Source organism: Leopardus geoffroyi, chromosome B2, assembly GCF_018350155.1.
Source record: "Leopardus geoffroyi isolate Oge1 chromosome B2, O.geoffroyi_Oge1_pat1.0, whole genome shotgun sequence".
In the NCBI taxonomy this organism is placed as follows: Eukaryota; Metazoa; Chordata; class Mammalia; order Carnivora; family Felidae; genus Leopardus; species Leopardus geoffroyi.
The window spans coordinates 2,906,812-2,920,056 of NC_059332.1; the positions used below are offsets into that span (position 1 = coordinate 2,906,812).

General features: G+C 45.7%; 5 non-coding genes across 5 annotated transcripts; 4 read left to right on the forward strand and 1 right to left on the reverse strand.

Annotated features, from left to right (window-relative positions):
* Positions 1-4,227: 4,227 nt before the first annotated feature.
* On the reverse strand, positions 4,228-4,301 carry TRNAI-AAU. The gene has a single exon. It is a non-coding gene; the product is annotated as a tRNA-Ile (tRNA).
* A 2,079-nt stretch (positions 4,302-6,380) lies between these two features.
* On the forward strand, positions 6,381-6,454 carry TRNAT-AGU. Its single transcript has one exon. It is a non-coding gene; the product is annotated as a tRNA-Thr (tRNA).
* A 3,469-nt stretch (positions 6,455-9,923) lies between these two features.
* Positions 9,924-9,996, forward strand: TRNAV-AAC. The gene has a single exon. It is a non-coding gene; the product is annotated as a tRNA-Val (tRNA).
* A 1,570-nt stretch (positions 9,997-11,566) lies between these two features.
* Positions 11,567-11,648, forward strand: TRNAS-CGA. The gene has a single exon. It is a non-coding gene; the product is annotated as a tRNA-Ser (tRNA).
* An 808-nt stretch (positions 11,649-12,456) lies between these two features.
* TRNAR-ACG lies at positions 12,457-12,529 on the forward strand. Its single transcript has one exon. It is a non-coding gene; the product is annotated as a tRNA-Arg (tRNA).
* Positions 12,530-13,245: the final 716 nt, after the last annotated feature.

Consider the following 13,245-nt stretch of genomic DNA (forward strand, 5'->3'; position numbering starts at 1 on the left):
ATAATGATCACATCTAAATATAACAAAAATAAGATCAAGCATTCAATTACTGTTCCAATTTTGCCACGTTTGATATATCTTATAAATGTGTTGTATAATATAATTATATAGAGGTATTAAAATTATAATATTCTATATAATATAGACTATAAGAAGCATGTATGTAAGATACACATACACATTTTAAAAAACAAGTGATTGGACATATATGTCTCTTCAGTTCTTTGAATCTATAGTTTCTCTCTCTCTCTCCCCCCTTTTATTTGTAGAAGAAACTTGAGGTTTTCCAGTCTGGGTTTTGTTTCCCAAGGACTTTTAAGAATGCACACATCAGAAAACCAGTCTCTCACTTCAATGAAGAGAAGGAAAATAATCTTTCCTTCTGCCCTTCTGAGTTCTCGATGTGGGCCCCTATAATGTAAAGACAATTAACAACACACTTTATTTAACATGATTTATGTGACACGGGAGGCCTCACAGGGAATGTCCCAAAGTTAGAGTTGCACACGCTTACATGGAATTGGACAAAGAGCAGTAAAATTAAGAAAATGCGATGAGGCAAGGTGGCAGGGGCTAGGGAGGTAATTGGGTGAAGTGACCAGAAGATAAGGGTGAATTTAACAAGGTTGGTTTGTACGGATTTCCCTCAGCCTCAACTTTCTATCCTTGAGAATCAAAATGTTACTCTTCTCCTGGTAAAAGGAATCAAGATAATTACCAATCGAGATAATATCTTAAAGCAGTATTTAAAGACATCTTTCACAGGAGAATTTTATCTCCTACTTTTAAGAATAAGAAGAAAGGCTGGAGTGTTTTTCTTGCATCTGCTGCTTTTCAAAAGCGTTTCGCTCAAAATGACCATTGCGCCCCAGGGGCATGTTTCGGGCTGGCATTGTCTGCCACCCTTCACCAGCTTCTTCCTTATTTCCTAATGCCAAAGCCCATAGATCAGCCAACCTACCTCACAAAAGGAGAATCTTCAGCTGGACCACCTGAAGCTAGAGATCGAGCAGAGACTGGAATGGGCAGGGCAGGCCAGAGACCCAGACCCTTTCCCTCACCAGCCATACTGGTCATCTGGCTCTACAGTATGGCCTATTCACTTGGTTTCATGGCCTTTGAGTTGCTGTGCTGATGGAGGGGAAGAATTTTCTCTACCTTTCAAGTTTCTTCTAGCTGGTCTAAGAATTAAGTTTACATGAGACAGATCAACAGGAGGAGAAACCCCAAAGTTTAATTACATACATATGGCGGCCCAATAATGAGCAAAATTAAAAGCTTCCTCCCACAAGGAAATAATGCAAATCAAATGTCAATGATAAACAAGAGACACATGACTACAATAATGCACCTGAGCTAGAAAAAAAGTTAACATGAAAAGTTTTTTAAAAAGAACCCAGGAAATAAGAATGGACAAAACTTTGTGTGAGCAAACGGGGAAGTCGTATCTGAGATGAAACAACCAGTGATTCTTAGGACAGGTAGAGAAGAACATAAATTGAATTTGGAAGTGAATGCGGTTGAAGGTGAGCAGAATATCACACCCCAAAATATGTCATTTTAACATACTGGTTATTTGTAACTAAAGGTGTGTGAGAAACAATTCATGCACGAACAACACTCTGACCCTCCTTTGTCCTGCCAAAAGCAGGAGCGAAGTCTCCCATGTGAAGGGTCCCCTCCCTGTACCAGAAAGGTAGAGGACATCCTTAGCACTAGAGATGAGGATCCGGGGTCTACAAGAACGGTCACTTCTCCACCGTTAATTATCCCAAGTCCAAACCCCTTTGTTCTGTCAGTTCTTCACAAATTGATTGTTTATTTGCCTACACGGTAGGAAAGCTTCCTGCTTTGGTCACATTTTTGAGTTTCCTTTCTTTATGGGGTTCTCACATGTATAAAATTAAATGTATCTTCCTCCTGTGGATCAGTCTTATCTCAATTTAATTACTAGACCAGCCAAAGAACGGAGATGGGAAGAAGGCAAACATTTTTCTGATCCTACACAGTGTTATAGGAATAAAATGGACCAGCAGTTTTGGGTTGATCCCAGAGTTGCTACAGTATACTTCAGCTCCAGTCTTTCAGTATCTTATAGTTTAAAATAACAGTTGTAACTAAAATCTTATATAACAGTTATTACGTATCAAGCACTATCTATGTGTTTTAAATGAGTTAACATATTGAAACATAACAACAAACCTATGAGGTAGATATTATAATCATGCTCATTTTACAGATAAAAAACTGAGTCAGCATTCTGATCAAATAGCTCGACAGAACTTCCTTTTAACGAAGTCACTATGCTGTTTCTCAAAGGCACGTTTGTCATTTTGTCAGTGGATGATCATATTCCAAGGAATCGTCCTGTTCAAATAACCAAGTTCACAGCATCTTGAATTGTACCTTAGAATATTAATTGCTCCAATTTTAAATTAATATTAATCTTATCATTAATACTGAATATGAACTGTGGACTTGAAAACTCCTGTCTAGATAAGAAACTCTGAGCATATGTGAGCCATGTACCCTGAACTATTGGCATGGGGATTCTTTCTGGGAATTTCACTTCAATGACTTAGTAGGTTACTTCCTTTTACTTAGTTTCCCAATAAGGAAAAGAAGTATAATGAGTGTAAACATCCTACAGATTGATGATTCTTTTTTTCTCTTTGTTTTTTTTCTAAATTTTTTTGTTATTGTTTGTTTTACATTACATAAGTATATATAGGGGCTCATTGCAGAAAATGTGGCTAAGCAAAAAGAAAAAACTAAACATGGTTCATAACTCCATCATCTAAAGGGAATGACTATTTAGCACATTTAATAATGTCCTGAGACGTGTGAAACATTCTTATTGATTCTTTAGTTTCAAAGTTTTAAAAAACATATATGTCACACTTACAGAAAAAAAAAAAAGCAAAAGTAATACAAAGAACTCCTATTATACTCTTCATCCAATTTCAACAATTGGGAACCCATTTTCCACGTTTGCCCCTTGTCTTACGTTACCCATTTCCCCCCAAACCACATGAGAGTTAGTCGCAGGATAGTTTTAAAGAGATCATAGTCATGCACACACAGCCTTTCGGACTCCAGTCTGTCACTTCATATTTCCTTCACATCTTTTCATGAAGGACAACACAGTGCCATACTGAAGAGTGACAGATCGATACACGTTTGTCAAAATTGTAATTTTGTTCGATAATTGAGCAGCTTAGGAGTGCCTATTCAAGTCTCTAAATGTGATATGGCTTGAGAAAGAAAGCGCTTTGTTCACATTAGAGAACATTAAGGGTATCATTTCCACTACCTCCTTCCCTGTGTTGGAAAACCCGACACTTTGTATGATGTTGAGAAATTTCTAGATTCAACTCCTGGCTGGCAGGACCAACTCATTTGAAAATAAGCTTTAATTTTTGACTGTGTACAAAGTGGAGAGTGCAATTAGAAATACTCAAGATATACTAAGAGAAAAGTGCAAGGGCAAACAACGGGTAAATGATTATGAATCTTTTGCGGGGAAAAGAAGAAAAAATAATAATAAATACAAATATTTATATCTATGAAAACCAGTAAGGATAAATGAGAAGTTAAGAACAGAGTTGACCTACAGAAGGTGATGGTGAGAAGTGGGCTAAGGAAGAATACCGCTGAAAGGGAAACGTTTGCATTTATCTTTTTAAAGTTTCTTTCTTCAAAACCATCAATGTGTGTATCCTTAACGCAAAAACAGAAACCTCAAATAACGTTTCAAGGTATGTAACCCTTTCATGTCAGAATAAGTGTGAGAGTGTAGGAAACAAAGATCTTTGTCAATCCTTACTATTAAAGTTTTGGAAAATTTTTCTCACTTTGTAGTCCTTTTTTGTCTTTTAGACTGAACCGGGGAATGCAGAATGACCCACGGTGAGTGGTAGGAAGGGCGATTCCACAACTGGTTTTCCACAACTGGTTTTCAGAGGAAACAAATAATTCAGGTGTTTCTCCTTCCAGAAGAGTTTCGTCCCAGGAAAACAACGCCCTCTGCTCTGTCGCCCCCGCTAGTGTGCGAGAGCGCGGGGGGGCCGAGACAGGTGCAGGGCACCGGCAAGCTGGGGGCGGGGACTGTGCCCACCTTCGGGGCCAGCACCGCAGCAAAGAAGTTCGGAGACTCGCCCACCCAGCAAAGCCCGCACCCAGAGGGTGTGCAGGCCCGCGGGTCCCCTCCGCGTGTAGCGCAAAAGTTGGCCCGTACGGGGATCGAACCCGCGACCTTGGCGTTATTAGCACCACGCTCTAACCAACTGAGCTAACCGGCCAGGACACGTACGGGCTTTTTCCCACGGTAAACGGCACTCAAACAGCATTGCTTCCTCGAGGCTAATCTCGGGAAGAAGAGAGGGTCGCTCCGATTCCTCGCGCCCTTCCCGTCTGGAGGGGCCGACGGGGGAGAAGGGAGGGGGAAAGCTCCATATTCGGCCTCAAGGGATCGTGCTTCTTCCGGGAAAACCCGAGAAGATTCAGGCCAACGTCAGGGAGCGGGATCCAGGCGCCTCGGCGCTCCCGGGGACCGTCGAGACAGGCCGGCTCCGCCCGGACCCTGGGGACGCCGCACCTCGGACCCCGCGCAGCGCCGCGCCGAGTCCGCCCCTCAGTGTCGCCGAGCTGGAGCTGCAATGTGGCTCCCGGACGCGTGGTGGCGCCCGAGAGCGGGGCTGGGGTCTGCGGGGCTGCTGACCCACCGGGACCCGGAGCGCGGCCTGAGCTCCCGCACCCAGCCGGAGGGAAGGGGGGAGGCGGGGCGCGTCCTGGGCCCGGGAGCAGCGCCGGGACTGAAACCGGAGGAGGAGCCGAGGCCCCGGTCGGGCGGCTCCGGAGGAAGGAGGGAAACCTCGGAGCAGGTGCGCCCTTCCCAGCACGGCCCGATGCACCTGCCGGGACGCGCCCACGCGGGAGGGGCCGGCAGGGGGCGCGGGGCGCGGAGTCCTGCCATCCTCCGCTCTCTGCTCGGTCCCGCTTCCCCCTGGCTTCCCACCACGGCGCTTTCTAAGCCAGGGGTACTAATACTTTCAGAAGTTCATCGGTCGGTGCACATTCTCAAAGCCTTCTTTCCCCTCCATTTATAAGTGAGCACCTGTGAGCACGCGTCTGTATTATATGGGCTTCTCTCGGATATGCACTGTAGTCTGTAAGGTGTTTAGGACTTGATATGCGCTATTTCTCCCTGGAAATGAGAACCATATTCTTTGACCAGCTAACTTTGCCTTTGTATTTCCTAACTTTCCATTTCAGGTATTTGCGTTTAATATCACACATAGAAATCATTCTTCTGGCCATTTAGCACTCTTTTGGCCACTTTGTATACCGTTTGAAGCAACTAGCCAGTATCTTCATATTTTTGGTTGTTATTCTGTGGTGAGAATTCTGAAAGTTTGTCGAGTACAAGATTAAGATTATTATCATTCTTGTTTTCCCGGGGCACTTCCTATGGTAAATGATTTCTGAAAGCCTGGGCCCCATTCAGACTTCACTTTGACCTCTGGAGACCAAAGTATGCATCAGTCATCACTTGCCTTTTGTCAAGGGTCAGTTCCCTGGGAAACGCTCTGAGTTCCTGGGGAACGCTCTCAGAATCAGTAAAGACGAGAGGGTGAGGGAAGCGGGATTGGGAAGAGGCAGAAGCTGAGCTGCGTGTAGTTTAACAGAGGCCTCAAGCTGATGTCTCAGGGGGATCTGAGCTGGGAATGGCGCTTCAGAAGTGTCCTGCGTTGAGGCGGAGGAGGGTGAGGGGAAGGTTTGTACTCTAACAGCACCCAGTCTTGGATGTGAGCACCCCTCGAAGGTGGGTGTAACTTTGAGCAAGGTGCCTCTTCTGTGGAGGAAGTTCCCAGAGACCAACCCAGCCGTGAGTGAGCCATGGGCAGTCAACATCTGTGAGTGGAGAAAGGAGTGCCACCATTTTGGAGGGCCATCTGACAGGCGCCAACAAAGCCTCACAGTTCTTTCAGAGCCGTGTGTCAGACACGTGCTAATCTTTGACCAGCGACCTCTCCTTGTCCCCACTAATAGAGGAGACAGCAGGTGTGGTTAAGAGAAAAGGATGATTCGTAGAAAGTCAACTCATTTTTCCTTTAGGGTTCAACAAAGGTCTGTGTCCCCAACAGACTTCAGTGGGTCTAGTGGTGTCCACCTTGAAACAGTGATCCACAAGGAGACAATCATTTCAGTCCAGGCCCTCTGTTCATCCTTCCAAGAGAACATTCTTCTTTGGTTTTGACGGAGACATGTCTGTTCTTTCGTTTCTGAAACATCTGGTGAACTAGTTACTAAGTTCATTACAGTTGAGGTGTGTGAAATCATACTGAAATAATATGTAATTTAGGGGCCCCACTGTACCTGGCTCCGTGGCTTAGCTGGTTAAAGCGCCTGTCTAGTAAACAGGAGATCCTGGGTTCGAATCCCAGCGGGGCCTGTGCCTCAGCTTTCTTTCTGGCTTTTGTGATTTAACCTCCCATGTTTTCTCCGGGTGGGTAGGTACCAACTTGAATTTACCTGGGGAATACTCACGCCTTTGAGACGCATATCCTATACGTACCAACTTGAATTTACCTGGGGAATACTCACGCCTTTGAGACGCATATCCTATACATCGTAAGAGTAATTTAAAGACTCAGAATATTTGTTCTAGGGGTGATATATCAGGAAAAGGCAAGGAGCCTCACCTAGCCTAGCTGAGGTTTGCCCCTCTGCCCTGCCATTTGAGATCAAGTGACAGAGACGCAACCACTGTGAAAACACCCTTTCAGATATTCTTTGTATTACTAAGAAATTACTGATGACTAAGAAAGGATTCATTACTTTCTTGTTGATTTTTGAGCGTCAGGAAATGCAAAGGTGTTAGAAGACTAATATTTTATTAAAAGTCCTTAAAGTGGATTTGAATCTCATGGACTCCCTAAGAGTTGAGTGGTTAACAGTACTAGAAAATCAAAGGTAGTTCCTCTATAAGATAATTTTAATCAAGTCCTGAACATTCAAAATTGTGTCTTTGCTGAAGAGAGTTCTAACTAAATACCATTTATTTCCTGACATAAGTTATTCTTTATTCAAACCTCCTCCCCTATTAAATGTTCCCTGGCTTGGGATCCTCAAACAGACAGCTCTCTTCCATGCTCTTACAGGAGGCGTGGTGTTGTCTTAGGTCAGCTGTGTGCTTCTCTCTTCTTCGTGTTCAGGTACTCGTTGCTAAAATTGGGCACTGGAGAGGTTGGGAATTCATCTGAATGAAATGGCCATTAAAAGGTGAAAGGTAAAGTATGGCGATGATGAAAAGTGTTGGAGAAAGGGAAATGATGGGGAAGGATGTCCAGCTTTCACCAGGAAAGCTTAGGTGTGAAATGAATGCGATAATGACCACCCTGGAGATAATTACTTGCACAAATCATGCCTCAGCAGACTCAGCTGAGATCTTCTGGATTCATCTGTCCCTGTCCCCTGTTGTCACACTTTCTTCTCTGTGTTGATATTGTTTAATGCTGAGTCTGTGTCTACGATTCCACATACACAGCACATCAAACTTCGGAGTGTCGAACACTCTCAGATGGTTACGTTTTAAGTTCTTGAGCCTTGTACTTACACCATGATTACACCTGGAAAAAATCTCAAGCACCTTGGCGCTTTCCAGGGCTGATGTCCCCAGCGCTGACCCGTGGCAGAATCTCTGGAGTTGATCCTTCATCCTTTAGAATTTCTTCATCAACTCTAAGCATCTTGGCGGCCTGCCTGGAGGTGATCTCCCCAAATATCCACATCCAAAACAGATCTCGCCCAAGCTTGAAACTCATTATTTCCATCTGCACTTAGATTTCACATGGGCGCTATTAGCACAGTGCGCCCTAAACTCAACTGACATCAATCCCATTGGAAACCTGTGGCTAAAATTAACCTCGATTCCTCCCACTGCCTTTCCCACCATGAAGTCACCACAAAGTCTTGTTGATTGTGCCTTCAACACGCGTAAGATGTCCTCGCCATCTGTCCTTCTATTGGTCCCTCTTTGGGTCTTCAACATCTCTTAGCTGTCCCTGTCTTCCAGATTGGCCATCGAAAGCCATTCTCGACACACCAAAGTCTCTGTCTTAAAATACAAGACACCACTTCCTTCTTAAAATTTCCCAATTTTAACCCTCTCTTCTTTTTCTAATATATGCATGTAAACCTGTATATTTTCCACGAAGTATTGTTCTAGTTGCTTTTAGTTAGAATTACCTTCTGGTTTCCATTATACTTTGACTTTGACTTGTGGCTTATATAGAAGTGCCATGCGGAAGTTTCCCTATATCTGGGGATTTTCTACTTTTTGGTTACTGACTTCCTATTTAATTCTGTTGTCAGAAAATATCTGAAAGTTTATTTTAGTCCTTTAAAAATTGGGGGGACTTGTTCGATGGCCCTGTTTTGGTGAATTTTTCAGGTGCACCTGAAAATAATGTGTATTCTGCAAGAGTTAGGCACAGTGTCTTAGAAGTGCTAATTAGGTTAAATTGCTAAGTTACTAGCCATGGCCTAAATCTTCTATATCCTACTTTTTTCTTTCAGCTTCTCACCAGCTACTCCAAGGGGTCTTTTAAATCACCAACCATAGTCGTGGTTGTTCTATTTCTTATTTTAATTTTCTCAGTTTCGCTTCATCCAAGAATTAATAAGTGTCCTTGGTGAATTGATCATTTAATTGTTGTCGAACGTTTCTCTTTAACCATGGTCTTGCTTTTTACCTTCAGGTCTACTCTGTCTGATATTCATATGGCCACACCAGCTTTCTAATGCCTAGTGATTTCAAGGTAAGCTTTCCTCGTCACTCTACCTTCAACCTGTCATCATTAGTCATCTTGCGCGTCTCTTGTAAGCAGGGAACAGTTGGCTCTGGTTTTTCTTATTTTGCTATTCTGCCAGCCGATCTCCGCCACTTAATTACGTGTTTATCCCACTTACATGATATGAAGTTATTTATATTTGGATTTAAGTCCATCGTCAAGTTATTTTTTGTCCATTTGTCCCCCCTTTTTATGTTCCTCTTTTTCTGTGTTTCTTTGAATAGTTATTATTCCATTTAACCTTTGTCCAACCTAAAATGTATTATCTTTTCTCTCCACCTCCTTTTTAAGATTTTTTTTAATCTTTGGTTTCCAAGCATTTCAATATAATTTAGGTGGTTATGATTTCCCCTTATGATTATCCTGGCTGTCATTTGCTGGGCTTCTTGAATCAATGAGGTGATGTGACTTTTATTTTTTCATTGAGCTGTATCCTTAAGATTAGTGCATTTTAATAGTATAAAGTACACCTTGATTTTTTTTTTTTTTTTAAGGAAATCTTCACTGATGACATCTACACTCCAAGAATTAAAGCTTAGGCTCCAACCTGTCTCATCACATTCAGATTAAATTATACCGTCCCCTCTGTGGAAGGCACACACCTCATCTTCTCTGGTCTGGCCCACATATTCCCATTTAGTCTCATTTCTTTCCATGCCCTCCTTCAAATCCTTGGATATCCACCGACCTGCCTCCTGACCTTTCCCCCCGCCCCGCCTCCATCCCCGCCCACCCACCATTCCCCGCCTCCCAAGATCATGCCCACTCCACTCAGTTCCCAACGACAAGACCCCCCTTTCTGACATCTCTGCATCATGCTTCATAGTCTTTTCATCTATGAAGTCTCAGATCAAGGGTCATTTTCTGTAGAAAGCCTTCATGGGCACTGGGGTAGTTTCCCATTTTTTTGGCTAAACAGGCTTCTCTGAACATTATGGTAGATACATTTGGTGAACGCATTTCTCCTGGGATAGGACATTGTTAATCTTGGAAAGGGAAAATTCCCCTACGAAAAAGACCTGGGGGCATCAAGAAATACTTACTTTTACTAAGCTGTTCCATCATGGTGTTTCCGTAGTGTAGTGGTTATCACGTTCGCCTAACACGCGAAAGGTCCCTGGTTCGAAACCGGGCGGAAACAGCCGCTGGCACTTGTTTTGCTCCAGAGCCTACATCCTTTTAGACGTGAACCTGCACTTCCTTTCTGGGGTCTCAGACTTAAAAACACACGCGAACATTTGCTACGCCCAAATACGTCAGTTTAGTATAAGGATGATCTTGAGCTGAGAGCAACTGAGAAAAAGCAAACAGGAAGAGCCCTCTGTCCTCCTGTGTGCCTGAAACAGGACATAAGTGTCCCTTGGTGAAGGTTACCCCCCCCCCCATGTCCTGCCAGAGAGAGAACCACCCCGATGACTAGAGGTAGGAAGTCAGCACCAAGAGGAGCCTGAGGAAATAAACTGCGAACCAACCCGGTCTTCCATTCTTTCCCCGCTGTTTTCCTTCCCACAACTGTTGCCCCTTGGAGCCCACGCTCCCCTTTTCTTGGTCTACACGCTTCCCTACAATGTATCACCCTTTGCTAAAATGGCATAAAAGCTTTCCAGCCTGACTGCTTCTTTGGGTTCTCATTTCTTTTACGTGAAGCCTTCACGCCTGTAAAATTAAAACAAGAAAAAAAAAACATCAACAAACTTTGTAAGCCTTTTCTCTGGTTCGTCTGTCTTTTGTCAGTTGCATTCGTCGGCCCCAGCCCCCAGCCTAAGAGAAGAGAGGGAACATTCTTCTTCCCTACATATGGAAATTGTGAACATCGGGGCCTTGGGAATTTGAAGAAAATACGCATATCCAAAAGGATGTGAAGGACTAAGCGTGTACTGGGGAGCCAGGAGTACTCACATTTCAACACACGGCCCCATGGTCCCATGAACTAACTCACATGGTCCCACCCAAAATAAATAAGTTACACAGTGTGTTACAGTGATTATGAGTGACATGGGGGGAAAATAAAGCAGAGAATGAGGAGAAGCACTGGAAAGAGGGGAGGTGAAAGTTTCAGGTGTTATTTGAGGAAACACCTGCAGTCGTTAAGGGGCTGGGACTGGGCAGGGCAAAGCACGGGACAGCGAGGGGCCTGATGCTTCCAGCGAAGAACAAGGCTGACAGCGACTGCAGCCGGGTGAGCAGGGGCGCAGGGTGACACCCGAGGTCTTCAGGGGCCCGGAAACCCAGGTGGGGACTTACTCCGATGAAAGGAGGAGGCGCCACTGAGTTGTGAGCACAGCTGGGCCATCAAGTGGAGTAGATTCGGAAAGACCCCCTGGCTGCTGATGGTGGAGTGTTCGGTGAGGGCTGGAAAGGCCGGATGCGGGACCCGTTAGGAGATGCTTGCAGCATATTCCGCGTTAGACGTGCAGGCGCTGTGCGCCAGGCTGCCAGCAGCTGGGTGGTGAGAGCGTTTTCGGATCTAGATGCTTCTGAGGGCAGAGGGAAAGAGAATTCCCGCACCTGTGTGGAATGAAAGAATAATTGAAGTCAAGCGTGTTGCCAAGATTTTTGCCTAAATATCTGAAAAGTTGAAGGAGCCATGAAGTTGAAGAAGGTTTTGAGGGGACCCTCCGGCATCAGCCACCCCTATCTCTTCTGCCACGCTGCCCGGTCAACGACAGACCCTTGTCTTCAGTCCAGCGAGTGAGGCCTTCTCCACGGGGGCTGTGATGGCCGAGTGGTTAAGGCGTTGGACTCGAAATCCAATGGGGTCTCCCCGCGCAGGTTCAAATCCTGCTCACAGCGTTGCAGCTTTTTGGTGAGGGTCCCAACCGGGCCCCCTCCCTCCAGCCACGGTCCCAATTCATAACCCTGAATGTTTGAGGTGCCTGGGCCACCAGCTCGGTCTGACTTCCACCCTCCCCTTCCCTGGTCTGGGCGCCTGAGAACCTCCAGATTTCCGCGTCTCCACCGTCCACGCCGAGATCCGGCCTCGGAGAGCTCAAAAACACCGGCTGCCTGATCGTGAGGCTGTGAAATCTGACGAACGCCTGCTCACGCTGGCGACTATGCTGCCTCCCTCGAAGAGCCAAGTACAATTTAAGCCAATTTTGTGTTTGTTAGTAAATGAGTTCCCGGTTTCCAAGTTTCTCCGTCAAATGCGCATCTTAAAATGTACACTTCCACTGAATTCTCGCCTCCTTATTGCATCTGGTGTTTCTTGCAGTTTGTGGGCGACGTCTGCGGGCGGGGCGGTGAGGAAGAGCCCCAAAGCCGGGCACCAGGATAAGCTGGAGTGAAGACAGAGTCCAGAGGGAACGTGAACCCTGAGTCCGTGGAGATTTGTTCAAGCAAAAGCCAAACCAAAACGAAGCGAAGCAAACAGCCCCGAAGCACCAAACAAGTGTCCCGTGGGGACAGTCAGAGAAGTGCAGGGCGCCCTCTGTCTTCAATGAAAACATTTTATGTAAGTGTGTTGTGCAAGCAAGTCATAAAATCAATTCTGCTTTCCCAGAATTGGTACAGATTTTGTTCCTAGCCAACCACTTCCTCGTCTGGTGTGAATTGTGTAAAGTAACGAAAATACTAACACTGAGGCCACCTGAGCAAGGGCGGGCCAGTGGCGCAATGGATAACGCGTCTGACTACGGATCAGAAGATTCTAGGTTCGACTCCTGGCTGGCTCGTCGGGCTCGCTTTTTTCTCTTCACGCTCTCTAGGTACCTATAAAAAAAAGAAAAAGAAAAAAGAAAGATTGAAACAATCCTCAAAGTCCTCCGAACGCCTTTTCCTGGAGCATGATCCTGCACCCTGGCGATGCTATCCCACCTCGGCTGTGGGTTGGGTCTGAAAGAGACGCGTCAGAAGCATCGAAGGAACGATCCTCTAAGCTTTTTCTTCCTGTATCTCTTGAACTTGAGACAGGAGATTGGCCGAAAAAGACCGTTAGAAGGAAGGTTTTAAAATCAAAGAAGCTCTAAAAAATAAGAGCTGTTCTTCCAGTATCTTCTCCACCCACATTGTTCCCCGTGGGAAGGGTCCTCACCCCAGAGGCCTCTCCTGCGAGCTGCTTCCTCCCACGGCTGCCAGCCAAGAAAGGGAACCCCTCCTGGGGAACCCCTCAAGGAAGGTCGGGCTGTGGGGACACGGGTGCGAGCGGCTCTTTGCCTCAGTGGGGCCCCTTAGCGCTTGGCCCTGACGGCCGGCCGCAGTCGCCACTCCTCCCCGACGTGTCCCCACGTGCCCGGCCAGGCCATCGTGGGGACAGACGCCCCTGCCCCCGAGGGACAAAGAGCCGACAGGAATCCCTTCTTTTACAAAAGTAAACAGCGGGAGAAGATGAGGAAGACCTGGGAGGTGGCAGCTCCCGGGGGTGGGGGTAGGGTGGGGAGGGGGCTCTCAA